Here is a 19,681-nt window from a genome sequence, read left to right on the forward strand (position 1 = left end):
ACAGGGCAGAGAGAGCAGGGGCGTGCAATGTCTGGGCTGAGCACACGGGTCCGAGCGCAGAGAGGAGCCCACCCTCCTCGCAGCAAGGGTAGGCCTGGGAGGCTGGAGGGTGAGAGGAGAGGTGGGCCACGGGCACTGAGATGGGCAGCTGATGGGCCTGGTGATTGTCCTGAGCAGCCCCGGGTCAGGTCTGGCTCCCCATCCTTAAACCCACTGATTACCAGTCCCCTCTTCCCACTGAGCTAGTTTCTCCTCCTTCTAGCCCAACGAGAAATCTTTTGTGTCTCAGCCAGCCCAGTATGGACCTCAAGCCCTCAGGGCAGTACACGAGAGAGGGCTGTGCATCTCCTTCTCCGCCACCTCCTCACCACTTTGCCTGTCCTTTTTGTTATGACCCGAGGAGGTTCCTTGCTCTCCAGCTCTGTTTTCCATTGTTCTTGGCTTATGGCTGGCACCAACCCACTGATGCCTTCCCTGCCTGCTCCCAGCCTCCAAAATCAGCTCCCCAGAGCCAGGAGCCAGTGTGGGTATAAAGTCAAAATGAAGGGTGGTCCAGCGCTGCATCCCCTCCTCACTGGCCTGGTCTTCATTTGCTGCTAGAATGGACTCCAAGCACCCGTGTCCCCTTTGCTCCAGGCTTCAGCCGTGAAGTTCGCCCAGTGTACTGGCCTCTCAACTCCAATGCATCTACCTGGAATGTCATTCCTCCCTTTCCTGCCTGGGGACGTCCTCTTCATCTTCCACACAGTCCATGTGGCAGAGAGGAAAACACAACGACTTTGGACCTTGGACACTCAATAGGAAGGCAGAGACCGCAGAATGGAAGTTTGTCACAGTCAGTGATTCCGGGTAGGGAAGGGGGTGTCTGTCGGTGCCAGGGCTTGATTCTGCCAGAACATGGGCAAAAAAAAAAAAAAAGAGCTGAGTTAGATCTGCTTCCAAATCCCAACTTCGCCAACTTAGCAACCGGGTGACTTGAAGCCACTTTCCTTCTTTGTAAAGCAAGCCTGGCTCTGCTGTGTGACTCCAGGCACATGAGTCTGCCTCTCTGAGCTGAGTGGCCCCTTTCGTAAAAGGAGGACAGCAAGGCTTACCTGCCAGGATTGCTGTGAAGACTCACTCACAGAGCCGAGCACACAGTAAGTAGGTGCTCAGGGACTTTAGCCAGTAGAGCCAGGTATTTTCTCCTCAGCACCCTTGAGCCTCTCAATCCTGTATTGCAAACCTCTGCTTTCTTTCTTAATATTTATGTAAGTGGCTGTGTGGGGTCTTAGTTGCAGCACACAGGATCTTTAACTGAGGCATGCAGACTCTTAGCTGTGGCATGTGGCATCTAGTTCCCTGACCAGGGATTGAACCTGGGCCCCTTGCATTGGGAGCACAGAGTCTTAGCCACTGGACCATCAGGGAAGTCTCCGGAAGCCTCTTCTTAAGGCCCGAACTAATTGCCTAAAGGGCTGTGTCTCACTGCTTGACTTGTAATCTGTGAAAGAGTGTGAGTTGCTCAGTCGTGTCCAACTCTTTGTGGCTCCATGGACTATAGCCCACCAGGCTCCTCTGTCCATGGGATTCTCCAGGCAAGAATACTGGAGTGGGTAGCCATTCCCTCTCCAGGGGATCTTCCCAACCCAGGGATTGAACTCCAGTCTCTTGCATTGCAGGCAGATTCTATACCGTGTGAGCCACCAGAGAAGCTGGTGTTTCAGAAATATGTGCTGGATTAATAAAGGTCCCTGTCACAGCATAGTGCTTCCTCAAGCTCTGATCCCTTTCTCTAGAGCAGTCCCCGCTTCCCATTTATTAAGCCCACTGATTACCAGTCCCCTCTTCTCGCTGAGCTAGTTTCTCCTCCTTCTAGTCCAACAAGAAATCTTTTGTGTCTCAGCCAGCCCAGTATGGACCTCAAGCCCTCAGGGCAGTACACAAGAGAGGGCTATGCATCTCCTTCTCCGCCACCTCCCCACCACTTTGCCTGTCCTTTTTGTTATGACCCGAGGAGATTCTTGATTCACAGCATCCCGAAGGCTCTCTCCTCTGCTGCCTTGGCTTCTGCCTGCTCTGGTCTTACTGATCTGCTTTCCCCCTCACAGCAGTAGTAGCCTCATCTTTGCCTGGTGCTGGGCTGTCTTTCCCTGGTGCTGGGAGTTCTGAATTCACCTGCCAAGCCAGCAAATTACCTGGCTGGAATGGCCCTCGGCACCTTCTTCTGTGTCAGCCTCACCCTCTCTGGATGATAACACTGACCCAGGACTCTGAATGGAAAGGGCATGATGACCCTGTCCCAGGAGGAGGTAGGGGCCCCTAGGGCTTTCTAGAGAGCCATCCCTTTAACTCTGGCTAGAAGGGAGCCCAGACAGGTGAGGGAAACAGGAGCAGGACAGGGAGGATGTAAGAATCTCCAGGTGGCAAGGTCTGCATGGACCCACACATCCATTGCCCACATCCCACATACTGACTACTGCCTCCCCTGCCAGCTGCCTCTTGGCCCCGCAGGCTGACTGGGGTTGAGCTGTGGTTGGGGGTGGGGGTGGGGAGACAATACTCATGTATCAAGCTAGGCAGGATGCTTTGACAAACCCTCTCTCTCTACTTTTTCCTTTTATTAACAAAAAATGTTCATGTTCCCCATATTTAAATAGGTAGCACAGGACATGATACAAAAACTCAGAAGACTTAAAAGGATAAATGGTCAAAAGTTAGGGTTTCCCAGGTGGTGCAGTGGTAAAGAATCCACCTGCCAATGCAGGAGACACAAGAGGCGCAGGTTCAGTCCCTGGATCGGGAAGATCCCCTCTAATAGGAAATGGCAACCCGCTCCAGTATTCTTGCCTGGAACATCCCATGGACAGAGGAGCCTGGTGGGCTACAGTCCATGGGGTCGCAAAGAGTCGGACAGGACTGATCCTGTGTGTGTGTGTGTGCCCGCACGTGCTCACACACACACAGTAAAAGTTAGTCTCTCTCCTTTCCTGTCCCTTGGGTCCCTTCTGCAGGGACAACTACAGTTTTAGTCTTGTGCCTATACATTTATAAACATAACTTACACCTCCTATGAGTCACACCGGAGGGAAACTGAGGCCCTCAGAGAAGTGAAGTACTTTGACTAAGGTCACACAATTGTGAAATTGACAGAGCTGGGATTTGCAAACAGATCTAACTGTAAACCTCGGCTCTTTTCACTGTCTGTGCTCTGGCAGAAGCAAGCCCTGGTACCAACAGAGCCCCCACCCCCACCCCCGCCCACCATGAACCACTGGCTGTGACAAACCTCCATTCCGAGGCCTTGGAGATGCAGGGGTCTTTGGTGAGTGTCCAAGGCTCCAGGGACCTGTACTGACTTACTAGGGAAGAAGCACTCCGGTATGGAAGAAGGAAAGTTCCCGCAGGTGTCCTTTCGTGGCTGCTGTGTGGTCAGGACCAGTATGACTCCCAAGTACAGAGAGTTCTGGAGAGAGAAGCTACATGAGTGTATGAGCGTGGGTCTCTGGCTAGAGGGAATTGTGGTTGTGGTTTCAACTACAGTTCCAGAAAATACCCTCATGATCTCCCTGTGGTTGGGCAGGGCTGAGCGGGGATGGGAAGCGTGGGGGCTATTCTCCATGGAAGCTATGTGCTGGCGCAAGCAGGTGAAGGGAGGAGGCTGGGGCCAGTCCCTGGTGGAGAGCAGGCAGGATGCCTGAGCTGGGCTGCCCACCAGACTTCCAGGTTCTCAAGTCTCTCTCTCTCCTTGGTCAGGGTGAGCTAAGAGAGGCCCCCAACTCTCTTGACTAGTAAACACCTGTACACCTACAGCTATGTCTCAGGCAGCTTCCTATGTGAGCTCTCTGTAGGGTCTTTCTGGATCCTGGCTTTCCATTCAGTTTCTTTGTTTCTGTGACTCCCTATGGGTCATGTCTCAGTCGGGTGTCCGCTCAACTTAGGGTCTATGTCCCCGAGGCCCTGTGAGAACCAGGAGACCCAGGTAGCGTCTCACCTCATCTGCAGTGAAAGGAGGGAGAGGTAGGTAGTGAACATTCCTTCCTCTCTCAGGTTGACAACATTCTTGTTTTGCAGAGGTAGTAGCCAGAACATTCCGTCCTTTATGTCTGTGCACACAGCCGGCCAGATCTAGCTTGGTGCCTAGTGGTCAGTCAGAGATGTGCTACGAGATGCAAGAGTCAAGAGACATACCTGGCCCGCCCTCCCAGCATTCAGACCAGCACCTTCCACGCTGGTGAACAGCCAAGGCAACTGCATTGAGTCCTAGACTTGACCAGTCCTAGGAAGAGGAGTGTAAATCTTAAAAACAGCAATAATGGTTAACAGCCCTATAGTGCTTTACAGCATTCGAAGCACTTTACATGTACTCACTCACTAAATTCTCCCCACAATGCTTTCAGGTAGGTCCTATTACCATTATTATATTACAATGAGGAAATCAAGGCAGAAAACTTGCTCCAGGTCACACAACTCAAGGAGCTGATGGTGAATCTGGTTCTAGATTGTGTTTTTATTTTTTTTAATAATTTTATTTATTTATTTTTGGCTGTGCTGGATGTTCGTTGCTACACGGGCTTTTCTGTAGTTGTGGAGAGTAGGGGCTACTCTCTAGTTGCAGCGCTCGGACTTCTCATCGTGGTGGCTTCTCTTGTTGCGGAGCACAGGCTCTAAAGCTTTCAGGCTTCAGCAGTTGCAGCACGTGGGCTCAGTAATTGCAGTTCCCGGCTCTAGAGCACAGGTTCAATAGTTGTGGCGCATGAGCTTAGTTGCTCCAAGGCATGTGGGATCTTCCCGGACCAGGGATTGAACCTGCATCTCCTGCATTGGCAGGCAGAAACTTTACCTATGCTGTGCTTTTAATTTTGTGATTCTGTGCTTTTAATTACTTTGCAGTCATCCTAGTTTCCATTTCTATTCCTAGAGGGTAGGGTTTGTTCCTCAAATATTTACTGAGTGTCTGCTCTGGGCTGGGACAGCGTGGGAGCATTTAAAGGTGAATGGGATATTGTGTGTCACTGAGGGTAGAAAGGTGTGTAAACAAGAAATTGTCCTTCAGCATGAGGTGCCCTAATACGAGCGTAAATGTGTGGCTGGAAACAGGGAGGGTGAGGTGTATACTGCCTAGAGCAAGTGTCACCGAAAGGCAGATGTCAAGTGGCAGGAGGACATTCCAGGCAGAGGGAATGGTGTATGAAAGCTTACAAGAAAGAGATATGGTGTGCCTAAGTGTTGAAACCTCATGGACAATAACTGTCAGAGAGGTTGCCAGAGAGCTCAGGGCTGGCACTTCCGTCCAGCTTCCTGCTCCAGCCTGTCCTCCAGCTCTGGCCTCCAAGCTCTCAGTACCTACTCCATAAGAAGCACTGTGCCAGGTGTTGGCCCAGAATGTGGGAGAAAAGCAGTAGCCTGGGTGGCGGAGAAAGAGCTGGTGATCAGCTGCAGACAAAGATCTTTGTGGCTGGTGTTATTCAGGAGGTGAAGGCAAGGCTGCTGGGAAGAGCTGCCAAGGGAGGATTATGGGAGGACGTGGGGACTTGCAGATCGTGGTCATCTCTGGACAGGAAGATTTTCAGACTGTAGGGAAGGGACATGCTCTGTGCGTGTTGGGGGAGGGGGTCCTTCTCCTTTCTGCTGCTGCAGCTGGGTTTCTGGAGATCTGACATGCCTTGCTTTAGTGCTGGCCCTTGGAGGGTTGCCAGGGAAACCGTCGGCCAGCTCCAGAGATGTAGCCAGAGAGTGGGTGACTCAGGCTGCCTTCTCAGATACTGCACCCCCTCCCCATTACATGGAAAAGGCTCTCAGAGACCCTTTCTTCTGGATCCTACACAGCTGATCCTGTCTATTCTTCTCTCTCTGGATACAGAGTCCCTCCTGTAGTTCCACTGATGGGACTCCCCAGAGAGGGAAATATCTCGGACACCTCCGGCCCCCATAGATTCACTCTGGAACAGCGGATGGAGCGTCGGTGTAAACTCTTGCTATGTCCCTTAGGTTTTCCTCTTGCCTGTCCTCTGTGTGGTAAGCGGCAGGAGCCCAGGCTGAAACGCCCTCCAGGGAGCAAACCCGGGATAATTATTGATGGGGCAGCAGTGGACTTCTGACCTCGGCCTGCGAGGGACAGGACCCAGAACGCGGGCCCCAGCCGGGGCAAAGGAAGGTGGGCGGGCCGCAGAGGGGGGCCAATCAACACGACCACAACAGGAGACAGCCGACCCTACCCAAACAAAGCAGCATGTGCTCGCGGCCCGCGAACCCGCCTGGGAGTCGAGCTGCAAAGCGGCTCCAGCACCGCGAAGAGGGGCTGCCAGTGGCGCCGGCGCCCCCGCACTCGCCCAGGACACGCGGAGGGGGTTCCGGGTCCCTCCAGGGCGGCCGCGGAGGTGGGGCGAGGGACCACGGGGCTCGCGAGCGCGCGCCGGGCGGAACCAGGAAGCGGCGCGCGCCGGCGCGGGGCGCGCTCGGGGCTGCGGGCGACGCGCGCGGTCGGGCCTCCGCGCGCGACAGGCGCGCGCGCCCCCGTGGGCCCCGGCGCGAGGAGAATCGTCGGCTGGAGCCGTCACCCCGGGCGGGACCGAGCGCAGGCGACGACGCGCGGCGGCCCGGCCGAGGGAGGGAGCGAGCGAGCGAGCGGGCGGGCGAGCCAGAGAGCGGGTAGGAGGCAGCCGCTGGCGCCCGAGGGGCCGAGCGAGGTAGGAACTGCGGGGCCGGTCTGAGGATTGGGGCCCGCGGAGGGAGGCCGGGGAGCTTGCTCGGGTGGGGCCCCGCGCCCCGGCCGCCCAGACGCCTGGCAGGGCCTCGCCGCCGCCATCGCTCCCTGGGCCGGGAGGGCGGCCGCGAGGACCGCGCAGTGGGTGAGGGGAGCCACGCGGGGCGAAGGCTGGAGGGCCGCGCGAGGGGCGTCGTGCGGAGGCTGCGGCGGGCCGGGATGGGTAGCGGGCAGAGACCGTGCGTGCGCGGGTGTCTGGGGGGGCTGCTGTTGGCCGCTCACACCTCCGTGGTGCAGTTACCCCCCGCCGGCTCCTCGCGTTTCTCCTTATTTCAGGAGAGGTATCAGCGACTCCTGAGGGGGTGGGATGAGCACGGCGGGGGGCGGTGGGGCGGGGGGTATTTAGCCAAGCTTCAAGGAACAGCGCCTTATAAGGAGTCCAGACAACAAATACGAGCGTTTCGTTCAGGCTCGGGGGGCGGGGGGGTTGCAGAATCCCCCATCAGGACCCGCCAAGCCCCAGCTGGTGCGTGTGGCGGTGGGAAGCTGCGCGTTCTGGTTTTCTAGCCGGGGATAAAGAGTTTTTTAAAAAGTGCTCTTGGTGTTGGGGGCAGAGATGCAGCGTCGGAAGGGTAGTCCGTTGTGTCACCCCAGCTGGTCTGAGGCTAAAGGAATCTGGCAAGATGGTCAGGCGGATCAAAGAGGAAAAGAAGTTGTGTGGAGCAAGAGGCGTTTGCAGACACTTGTAGCCAGCAATGATGGAAAAGGCGAAGACTGGAAAACAAGCGCCAGTTTTAGGATGATTAATGCGAACCACAGGAAATTTAGGGGCAAAAAGAGATAGCAATCCTCTCTTTCCTGAAGAGCCATGCCACATCTTTTTTGTTCTTGTTTTTCTTGTCCCCTCTGATCCTGTCATTGTATTTGATACCGTCGTATCAAGTAAATAGTGCTCAAAGTGGGTCGTAGAATGTTAGAGCTGGAAAGGACCCCCGCGGTAATGCTGCCTTCTTTATTGAACAAATGAGGAAACTGAGGCTAGGTACGTGGAAGGATCGGCCTGCTCCGTTCGCACAGCTGTTTAGAACTTCAGGAACTGAAATGTCGGTCTGAAGTCTCTCAGATCGGTGCTCTTCCCGAAGCATAGAGAAGTAATAGATCTTTCCCTAAATACAGTTTCATAAATTGTCTCTGGAATGCCCTCGGGGAATGCCCCTTGAAAGGGCCAGTGTATCACCTAATTATTAAACTGAGCTTAGGTCCCTTTTTCAGTCTTCAAATGGTGTTTATCGTCCGCTTGTATCTTCGATTTCCAAAGTGGTTGGATAGCCTCCTGGGCCATAATAAGCTTTCAGCTGTTGAGTATATTATCTCAAATAATTTTGTTAGCGTTCAGCAAAGATAATAGAACTCTGCCTCTTTGCTCAACGTTTTTCTGTGATGATTTATTTGTTTACATTTTGTTGATCACATTATTGGTGTTCATTGACTATGTGTTTTATTTAGCGTGCCTGTCATTTTTAAAATTTCATTCCCTAACACTGGGAACACTAGATCGGTTTTGATAGTGTTACATGGTGGAATTCTGTCCCTTGACTTTATTTCAAGGCTTCAGGGTTCTTGTTTGTGTTGCTACCAGTTTCCATCTCTTGGAAGATCACAGTTGTTAGAATTCATAGTGTAAGGGGTAGAAGGGGGCTGCTGATTTTAAGAAAATGTATTATGTGACAGTTTGTGATGTCTGTGGGTTTAACCAAAACAGCACCACACTTTTGGTCAGGTTGGTGTTATCTAGTAGATTACTTGTTTTCTGTAGCCTTTGGAAGATGGAAAAGTCAAGCACCTGGTTGAGACACAGGGAGAGAATGGAGAGATCTTTTTTTGAAAAAGCAAAACATTAAAAAAAAAAAAAAAAAAGAGTCGATTTCTATCACCAGCAGTTTGGTTATTGCACAACTGGGAGCCAAACTGCACAAAATCTTTGCTGTACACCCAACTAAATAAATTATCCCCTCTTCTCACTAGTCAGGATGCACATGTTTGCCCACAGGCTGTTAGTATGAATTGTGTTAAGATATTTAAGGTGGCTGTGTTTCTTAATCGGGTACTTCATGGTATACATGATAGGAGGGGGAGAAAGTGCTATCATTGTTTGGAGTGTTACAACATGAATATTTTGGTCAGCACTTCCTATTGTGCCCCAACTTCTCATTTCATCTTCATTTTCTTGCTCTCGATTGTTGTTTTTTAAACAGTTTTATTTACATATGCAAAACCCACATCAGGACTAGTAAAAGGTATCATTTGTTTGTTGCTCTTTGGGTACTTAATGTCAAATTGTTTCAAGTTATATCATTATATTAAAGTTATTTCATATCATATTCAAATTATTTGTGATTTGTGTCAGGTTAGGTTTATGTTAATCAGTGTGCTTGTGGTAGTTAATTTGACTTATTTTTGTATAGGTAATTGATAGAGATAGTCTATTAGAAAAGGATGATGTTGTAAATAGGTAAGTAATATGCTCAAGATTAAATTGCACGTTGAAGGTAGAAGCCAAGGAAGCTTAACTCTTCTAGTGCCCTACAAACATGTGTATCTCATGAATTTTCATAGATATCTGGATGTTCTGACCGCCAGTGACATGTATTTTCCCCTTTCTATTAGAGTGTAGATTACCTACACTCTAGTGTACATTATTGTGTACATTATTGTGTATTCCATGTGTACAATAGTGTAGTGTACATTATTCCTACAAAAGGAAGCAGAAAATCTCCTGTTTTTTATTAGTTTTTTTGAAACTTATTCTTTGAAAAAGTTATCTGACAGTTCTAGGTTACTGAGTTCTTCAGAAAAATATCCTTTTACTGCATAATAAAGTGTCAAAATACTTTGATACTTCTTAATAAAAATAATGTTTAAAATTTTGTTATAAAGTATCATTGTCTCTGATTCTGTGTGGTATTTAAAGGAAAAGATATTTCTTTAAATCTGTGCTTTGTTAATAGAACCGTTCTAAAATCGGAAGTATTTTTTCCCCTGCCATGTTGGAAATAACAGTTTTGTGCTTATTTCTGGGAATAGGAAAGTCAGATTTAACAATCTAGTTTCCACTCATCAGTTTTTTTGTACATTTAAATCGTGATAACAGCGATTAAAAATGTTTTTACTTTGCTTTCTCTTAATTGTCATGTCCTTGTTTGAATTAAATAGCCTGTTTACATTGGATGTTTTCTTATGAGTGGTGATCCTTTACTAGTAAAAAACCTAAGCCCATTTGGAGAAGATTTTACATATCTAAATCTAGGCTATGTTTACTAATCAAAGAAAGGAGTAATTTTATAGGCGTTTGACTTTTAGTTGAACGAGACCCTCACTTTTAGTGGTTTTAGGGTTTTGGATGACGTTTTATTACTTTTGTTAGTTTTGGTCACACCCATGACTTCCTTGGAAGGTATCTTTGAGGTTTGGTTTCCTTTTTTTTAAATGGCAATATTGGGGTGGGGGTGCTTCCTGTTTGTATTTTCAAAATTAGGTCCACATGGTAACCTTTTGGTAGTGTCACATTTTTATTTTATATGCATAAAGATGAGCATCAGATGTCATGTGGTTTGTCTTTGACCCATCATACTGCCTCATGACAGCTGTACCGAGTACCCAGTTGGAAAGACAAGACATCCCAGATCTTCCCAGCTCCCTTCAAGGTTTAGCTGCCTTGGAAGAAGTCTTAACAACAACTACCACAACAAAGGTGCAATTAACAGAAAAATGGGACTGCCCCTTTGTGTTTTCCTGCCAGGTACCTAGAAAACACATAGCGCTAAGATAGAGGGAAAATATGTTATGTGTAGCTTTGACTGTCAGAGCTTTCAAGGGGGGTTGCCATAGCTTTGTATGATATGGAACTCCATGTATCTAGCAGTGACTATACCAGTTTTTCTGACCTCACCTAGAAGTTGTACAGGGTGTCATGGAGGAGTTAAATAAGAACAAGGAGAAATTTAGTGTGGTGATGGTAGAACTTTGGAGGAATCACCCTCAATCATAAAACTCTTCCTTGACCCTCCTGGATAACCATTAACGTGGTAGGTCACTTTTAATATAAATGTTGGACTCTGAGTTATATGGAGCGTTGCAGAGAAGAATATCCTTGAAAGAAGTACATATAGTATTGTTTCAGTAGTTGAAGCAAGTGGCCTTTTCCTTGCCTTCAACTAACTTTATTATAAGAAGTGTAATGACTTAATAGACTGCTGATTAAATTGGCATTCAAACATGTTTGCAGTTTAGGGAGTTTCTGTCTTGTAAATTTTCTTTTAGATCACATCACTGAAGGCAGTACTATATTAGTGTGTGGCATGATTATGCATAATGCAGTTTGCAAATAAGGTTGATGAGTGTCTTGACCTCCCATCCCCCCCCCAAAGTCAATAAAGAAGTATGAGTTTGTCACATACTGGATATTTTCTTCATTGGGTTTATTCATAATAATTACTTCCATTTCTCATGTATTATAGTACTACTAAGATGAAAAATACTTATATTGATTGAACATTTTTTGGAAACTAGCTTGCAGAATCCAACACTCATTCTCCATTTGTTCTTCCTTTGGCACTCTGATGAACTCTTCAAAATTGTTTTCCAGATTTATTTCTAGTATGAAGAGAAATATCTCCATATTCTGTGCACTACTAGTTTTTTGAGGTGCTTATGCTGACTCATTTTTTAATTTTACTAAGATATAGAGTATGGTTTGAGAGCAATAATGAGATTCTCAGAAAATATGAAAACTTTCCTTTCTGACTACTTAGAGAAAGGTTGGGGAAGACAAGGGGAAATACATCAATGAGCCGATCAATTATTGTTATTTGTTGGGATTAATTTGGTGACTAATATTTTCAATGCCCATCAGGCTAGTAAAAGTGACTTTGGCTTTACCCTGCAATGATCAGGACAAACCCAAGTGTTCTCTAATGTTGCTTGTCTTTTCCTGATAGGGGATTTTCTTTTGCATATGGGAAATCAAGCTGAAGTTACCAGTAACAGCCACGTCCAAGATTTGTGTATGAAAAAAGAAAACCTCTTTAAAAAAAAAAAACTTTTTACCCCTCTGGGCTATAACTCTACTTACCCTGGGCTCATTTGAGAAGGTATACTAATTATTTGCCTAATGATCATTATGCTATCTTTCAAAAAGTGATCAGAAAATTAATTTTAAAGTACTTTGAATTATGCCCCAAACCTAAAAGTGAAGATAGTAAAAATAATACCTAACACCATTCATTTAGAGTGCCAAGCAGACACTGTTATAAGCTCTTGGAATGTTTTAACTCATGATCCTCAGAGAGGTGGGTTCTATCCTCAGATGAAAGAGGAAGAAATGGCCACAGAGAAGTTAAGTAATTTGTCCACGGTCACACTGCTGCTAATGGCAGGGCTGGATCCAGACACAGGCCAAGCTGAATCCAGAAGCTGAATTGTTACCCACTGCACTTGGAAGAAGAGCGGGTAACTGTCACTTTGCAATGAGACGTTTGGTTTCTTTAGAGGTTTATGGTTCTTTGTGTTCCAAAATGGAATTTCTCTTTTTTTAATAGAAAATTTTAAATGTATATTTGGAATTTTTTTTTAAGTTTATGAAGGCAATGGTAGGTGTTTTCCAACTAATTTATATATTCCTGATAGAAGTTAGATTAAAGTAGAGAAAGTCTTCATTTTAACTCTTAAGTTGTCCTTTGTTTCCTTTCTTCTGACGTTACCATGTACATCATAGGGGAAGAGCTATAAGCTGTCTCTTTGGCTTCTGTTTACAAACAAAAAGATCTTCTGTGTCAGTGTGGTTTGAGACATACATGTTTGTTGACTGAGAATGCAAGTATCCATCTCATTTTATTTGCAACTTTATTTTGAAGGGATTTATGGTCCTATTCTTGTTTTAAAGCCAGTAATTGTGGTTTTTGAAATAGAAAGACTTAAGAATTTTAATTTGAAGGGATAGTTTTTAAGGCAGCTGAACTTATTGCATATGTTTCTAGTTTAGTTGTGCAAAGGCCCTTAGAAAGTAGTCTTAGAATGTATCCCTTTTCATATCTGATGCTTATATTAATCTCTCATCTCTTTTTTTAGAGGTGGATTGTAAAGTTAAATCTTGGAGACAGAATTCACAACCCTAAAGTGTAGTGATTTGAACTTGAGAGATCAAGTCAGGGATGAGAAAAACTTCAGTTCCCTGAGCAGACAGTATGGACTTGTTCAAATAAACAGAGGATGTTAGCTTCCAGGGTTGTCAAACTGTCACCTTTGACCAGGGTTGAATTTTCTTTGAATGTTGACAAAAGTTACAATGTCAGTGGAAAAAGCTTAATGTGAAGTATGTATAACTCAGAATTTCCTTATGTTTGTGTCAGTGAGATCCTACAATTAAAGCTTTTTTTTTTTTAAGTGTATATATATGTCTGATGAGTTTAAAAAGCTTTCAGTGGGGGTTTCCAGCCTTTAGGTGAGAGTCAATTAGAAAGTTTGTGAAAAACTATTTTGTGTTGTCTAAAATTCAGAGCCTAAAGCTGGTAGCAATCAATATGTTTTTATAAAGAATGGGATTTTAAAAAATCCAAACTGGAAGAAATTTAAAATATCATTGTAGCAAATTATATTTAAAATATCATTGTAGCAGAAAAAAAGAAAAGAAACTGTTGAGTACTTAATTTGTTAGAGTACTAAAAATTAGGATTTATCAGCTTCATGATATAGCATTATATATATATTATATATATAATATATTCATGGTTTAAACTAGGCAAAAATATTCTCTCAGAAATAATGCTGATTCTATTTTTCCTTTTGTTTCGTGTTTCTAAAAATCATTTGGTCATCTTTTAGGCTTGAAAAAAGTAGCAACCAAGGTATCTACAGAAATATATAGCTCTTTACAGAATAAAACAGTAACTTCAGCCTGTGGATTTGTGTTTTTAGGATTTGTGATGTTTCTGGTAGAAAGTAAGAGAGAGTGCTGGTCAGAAGTGAACTTTGTAGAGTCTTACTCCAGAAGATACAGAAGGTCCAATGCATAGGAATGTAGTGCAAATATTCCTTGTTCTTTTATTGTTATTGTTTCAATTGTGTAATGATATATTAAACCCTGAATGTGAGCATATTTTAAAGATGAGTTTATCCTTCAGTGAGTTTAAACATCAAGTAAAAATACTAATGCGTCGTAATGTGTAATAGAGATTGGCCTTCCTCCTTAACTGTTTAAGGTACCAAAACAAAATAGAAAATGTTTGGCTTCCTGAATGACATGGCTGCAGTGAACATGCTGAATTGGTAATGCAGCATAATCCTTTGATTTTGCAATACCAGAGTAAAATGCATACTTTTAAAGGAATGGGTCCATAAGATAACTTATTACCTTACTCATGTATTTTAAAGTTTGTCCCAGAAATGTGACATCATCAAAATTTATGGTTTTGAAGTTTTATTCCTTAAGTGTAAGAAGTCTCGTTGGGACAGAACATATTCCTGTTATATTGGTAAATTTCAACAGGACAAATATTAAAACACTGGCTTTTAGGAAATAACTCCTCTAAAAGAAATATATAGGCCCAGCATAAGAATAGGCACTGAAAAAAGATTTCTTCTGAGTTGTGGGATTCTGGGTGTATGTGTCCACTTTCTAGTAGCTTCCCATTTTTCTACAATAAATAGATGATAATAAATAGGAACACTGGAGAAGGAAATGGCAACCCACTCCAGTATTCTTGCCTGGAAAATCCCATGGACAGAGAAGCCTGGCATGCTGAAGTCCTTGTCGTCGCAAAAGAGTTGGACAGAACTTAGCAACTAAACAACAACAGTAAATAGGAAATACATTTGTAAACAAGAAAAGAAAGTTATTTTTAACGAATCGGTGAAGAACATGTGAGAGAGCTCTATAATAATGGAAAATTGTTTAGCCATAAAAAGAAGGAAATCCATTCCTTCTTTTTATGTGGATGAACAGTGTGGATGAACCTTGAGGGCATTATGCTAAGTGAAATAAGTCAGACAGAAGAAAATGCTGTCTGACCTCACTTACTTGTGGAATCTACAAAAACTGAACTCCTAGAAACAGCAGACTGGTGGTTGCCAGGCGAGCGCAGTGGGGAAATGAATGAGGGTGGTTAAATGGTACAAATTTCCAGTTATTAAGATGAATAAGTTCTTGGGATGTAAATTACAGCATAGTGACTGTATTACTATATACACAATACTATATTGTGTATTTTAAGTTGCTAAGAGAGTAGATTTAAAAGTTCTCACCAAACAAAAATTGTAACTATGTGAGTTGATGATGTGTTAACTAACCTTATGGTGGTAATCATTTCACAATATATACTTATATCAAATCATTTCATCTACATCTTAAGTTTGCACAGTGTTATATGTCAGTTATATCTCAATAAAGTTGGGGAAAAGTTATTTTTAAAATGGCTTCTGTATATTGACTTATCTCAGAATGAGAAACCTGTTTTTATTTTCAGTTAGTGTTTCCTTTTTAGGAGCAGAAAAACAAGTAGATTGTGATGTTTGTGTTAAATATTTGGCATGATGATATGATATCTTTTTTTGATGAATGATATTAAAATCATTTTATTGTATTTAATATTCTTAAGAGTTAAAATAACTTGAGGATTGAGTTGTTTCTTATATTTGATGGAGTGCTTCATATTTTTATATATAAGCTGATGGAGAATTATAATACTGTTTAATAATAAGGAAATTATGCTATTTTACATGTGTATATGCCCTACTAGGTTGCCAGTCATTTCATACTGAAGGTATGTGTTTGTTTTTTCAACTTTTGGGGGGAAAATGGTCTTATTTAACTTCTAGTAATACTGAACATTATTTCAATATATTTTCTGCATTTGCTTTTGTATTGCTTTCTCATTCATGATGATACCTGCAAAGGTTGCTAGGTGTATAGATTTCTTTTTCTTGTAATCCCATTAGTCATGCTTAATGACTTCTCTATGTTTTTTATGATATTCATTTGGGAATATCTGGTAAAGGAAACCTCTGGTGAAAGACTCTTTTGGGTATATGTCATTGCTAATACAGGAGACTTGTGTTTTGCCTTAATTAAATTTGCATTAAATAGTTTATTTGTAATGAAATCTAGTGTATAAAAGCATTCGACATTTTAAGGCGTTTAAGGAATAAAAATGAAAATAAATTACAGGTTTTAGAATTGTGAAACATAGCTCTCTAGGTCATTCACTTTGCAGCAAATAAAATTACAGCCTTAAAGAAAATATGTACTATTGAGCCCAGCAGAACACCTACATAATTTATGTAAAATTCAACTCGGTAAAAATCTACCTTAACTTAGATTGTACCTTGTAATTTATTATAATGGAATTTCCAACAACAGAATTTTAAGTCAGTTTTGGGAATAATAAAACATAAAAGAGATCATATAGTACCTTTTGGTTTTTTTAATCCTAAATCCATACATAGTTAATTCCAATTCATGAAGATAATAATTATTATTATTTTATTTTTATTTTTTAAGTAGAAGTTTTTATTTTATCTTTTTGGCCCTGATGCATATGGAATCTTAGTAGTTCCTGACCAGAGATCGAACCTATACCCCCTGTAGTGGAAGCATGATGTCTCCATCACTGGACCACCAGGGAAATCTGATGGGTATTTTGAAGATAATTATCTTTGTGTATTAAAAATAATACTGTAAGTGTATATTGCCCAATATGCCTTCATAAATAAATCCTGTTGATTTTATTACTTTTTTGCTTATCACTTCTTACCTCCTCTGCCTCCTGAAAATATGATAATCTCATTTAATCCAAAATTATGTTTTCCTTTGGTTTCAATTCACTTATAGTTGCTGATTTCCCCTGTAATCTATTTTATCACTATGATATTATTGTGGCCAGTAGATAATCTTTCTTCCCTTAAATATCTGAATCATTTTTACCAAGCCATGAGATACTTTAAAAATTACATAAATTGGGGCCTCAAATTTAGTATTATATATTTCATAATACGGCATCAGTAAATTATTGAACATTTTAAAATTAATATATGAAGTGATTTATTGCTTTCTTCATTTAGAACTAATTACTTGATAGTGTTCTAGTCCTTATTTGATTTTGAGAACTTGACTGTCCTCACAAAGATAAGTCTTTTTCTAAGTCCTTAAATCTCAAAGTTATCTCTTTAAAGGAGCTCAAATGGACGTAAGATTCAAATGACTGTGAAGAATAATTACTTCTTTTAAAAGTTAATATTATAATTTTGTTTGAAACTTTCTGATTCACTTTTTGTCTCCTAGCTGCCAGAGAGCTTTTGGGGATTGTGTGTGAGAGTATGTGCGTGTGTTTGAGTATGTGTGTGTGTTTCAAATACTTTCAAAGTGTGTAAAGAAATCTATTCCAAAATTTTACAATAATTGGGCTACCAATCAAGGTAAGACTTAGTAAATACTAAGTAAATATTGACTGACAGCTGAGCTCATGCACTGTACAATCACATATGCTTTTGAGAGCAGTTAGACAACAACTTGGCCCATTAAGCCATATACTCCAATGGTTCTTAACCAGTGGTGGACTAGGGGGCCTTTTGAGGCACTAATGAATCCATGGACTCTCTTCCCAGTAAAATATACACACACACAAAAAAATTTGCATATGTTTCAAGAGGTTTGTGGACCCAGGTTACAACTCAGCTGTAAACAGCAAGCTCTCAGTTAACACAGGTAATGGAGATGAGAGACTATGGAGAAGAAATAACAAATCCTCCGAAGTTTATTTTTAAAACAAACCTCTAGCGTACCTTGTTATCTGGGAGCTCAAGGGGTACTTGTTTCCCCAGGGAACTAATAGATAGCAATATGCTTAAACATTTTTAAGATGTGTATTCCATTCTATAACTGTACCATAATTTAGTTAATCCATTAATAATTGATAGCTGTTTCTAGTTTTTCACTTTTATACACAACACAGTAGTACAGCTCCTTAGGCAGAATGGATTTTTTTCACATTTACTGGACCAACTCCTTAATGTTAAGTTCTAGAAGTGGAGTTGCTGAGTCATTTGATAGTCATAGACAGTACCAGACTGCCCTCCAAAAAGACTACCCCGGTCGACATGCCCACCAGTAACTAGTGCGTGAAAGGGGTGGCCTTTTTCCCACGTCTGCTGGTTACTAAGTGTTGACAACCTTTCCATCTTTGCTAGTCTCTCATATTCGTTTGTATTTCTTTGATTTCTACCAAGGCTGGACAGTGCTTCACAAGTTTGCTGGCCATTTGGTTTTCTCTCTGTGATTTGCCTCTAAGGAATGATGCTAAAGCTGAAACTCCAGTACTTTGGCCACGTCATGCGAAGAGTTGACTTATTGGAAAAGACTCTGATGCTGGGAGGGATTGGGGGCAGGAGGAGAAGGGGATGACAGAGGATGAGATGGCTGGATGGCATCACTGACTCGATGGACGTGAGTCTGAGTGAACTCCGGGAGTTGGTGATGGACAGGGAGGCCTGGCGTGCTGCGATTCATGGGGTCGCAAAGAGTCGGACACAACTGAGCGACTGATCTGATAATTAGCCTGTCTTTTCTGTTACAGGTGCTTGAGTTTTCCTCAGAGATCTTTCTGTCTTACATATTACAAATTATTTCCTTCCTGTTTTTTTCTTTTTTTTGGCTTTCAACTTTGTATACTATTTTTATTGTAGTACAAACTCGTTAAATTTTTTTGTAGTCTAATTTGATAAATCTTTTCTTCTCTCATCTGACTATTAAGACATACTTAGAAAAACCATACCTAAACCCAAAGATGGTAAAATTTTCATTTGTATTTTCTTTTAGAATATTTTATTGTTCTAATTTTTTTTAATTAATGTATGTATTTTTGGCTGTGCTGGGTCTTCATTGCTGCCAGGCCCTTTCTCTAGTTGTAGAGAGCAGGGCTACTCTCCAGCTGCAGTGCTTGAGTTGTAGCTCACAGGCTTAGTTGCTCCGAGGCGTGCGGGATCTTCTCCAATCAGGGATTGAACCCGTATCTCCTGCATCGGCAGGCTGATTCTTTCCCACTGAGCCACCAGGGAAGCCTGGTTCTAATTTTTTTTGCATTAAGTTACTCAGTCCATCTAGAATCTATTTCTGTGTAAGAAGTGAGGTGGGACTGTAGCTTTATTAGTTTTCCTCAAGGTAACAATATTATTTACTGATCATTCACTGTATGCCCAGCACGGAGCTAAGTGTTTCACAAGTGTTAACAGTTTCAACCTAAATCAATTCCAAATTGATTGCTAGTTATCCAGAAAAAGCCACCACGTCCCATTAGCTTCCTCTTTTCCCCATTGATAGGAAAGTCCCTCTTAATGTTTACCAAATCCTCTATATGTTCAGATCTGCTTCTTGTCTATCCTGTTTCATAGATTAATGTGGTTCTGAATATATCATGTTGTTTTAATTATTATACCACATTGTTTATTTGGATCACTAAATTTTTTTTTCAGAGAATAAATCAGGTGAGAATTCACATGGACTTCCTTTAGAATGTGCATTGGATTAGGTTTTTAATATGATTCAAAATGAATTACACATTCTTTGAACAGATGGTGGATAATCACCAGTAGTTTCATTAAAGAATCACTAGATTTAGTCTTCTTAAACATATCTTTTTATAGAGATTATGTAATAGAATGTAATTTTGAAAAACAATATTCTGAATTCTTTCAATTCAAATAGTTTCATTTCATGCTAACATTTCAGTAAGTATAGTAAAATTACATATTTAAAATTTTTAATTTAAAACCTTAGGATTGCTTTCAAAATTTTTCCTTCTAAGCAATACATAGAAGCAGAGTTATAATTGTTACTGATAAGACAAGTATGAACTAGAAAATTGTTAAGAGTTATATAGGAATATGTGAAATATTTTGGTTATAGACAAGAAGCTTGTCCAATATAAATGTAATTTTTTAGAAGTAACT

The 19,681-nt window shown here is 42.5% G+C and overlaps 1 protein-coding gene and 1 non-coding gene across 5 annotated transcripts in view; one reads left to right on the forward strand and one right to left on the reverse strand.

Moving 5' to 3' along the window:
• Positions 1–1,337: 1,337 nt before the first annotated feature.
• Positions 1,338–1,410, reverse strand: TRNAW-CCA. The gene has a single exon. It is a non-coding gene; the product is annotated as a tRNA-Gly (tRNA).
• A 5,114-nt stretch (positions 1,411–6,524) lies between these two features.
• LOC102400858 (signal transducer and activator of transcription 5B) overlaps positions 6,525–19,681 on the forward strand; it is a 65,936-nt gene continuing 52,779 nt past the window's right edge. For all 4 annotated transcript variants that reach the window (XM_025280122.3, XM_044938949.1, XR_006549449.1 and 1 more), the window contains exon 1: positions 6,525–6,668. The gene's annotated coding sequence lies outside the window, so the exon portion shown is untranslated. The remainder of the gene's footprint in view (positions 6,669–19,681) is intronic.

Source organism: Bubalus bubalis, chromosome 3 (genome assembly GCF_019923935.1).
Source record: "Bubalus bubalis isolate 160015118507 breed Murrah chromosome 3, NDDB_SH_1, whole genome shotgun sequence".
Classification (NCBI taxonomy): Eukaryota; Metazoa; Chordata; class Mammalia; order Artiodactyla; family Bovidae; genus Bubalus; species Bubalus bubalis.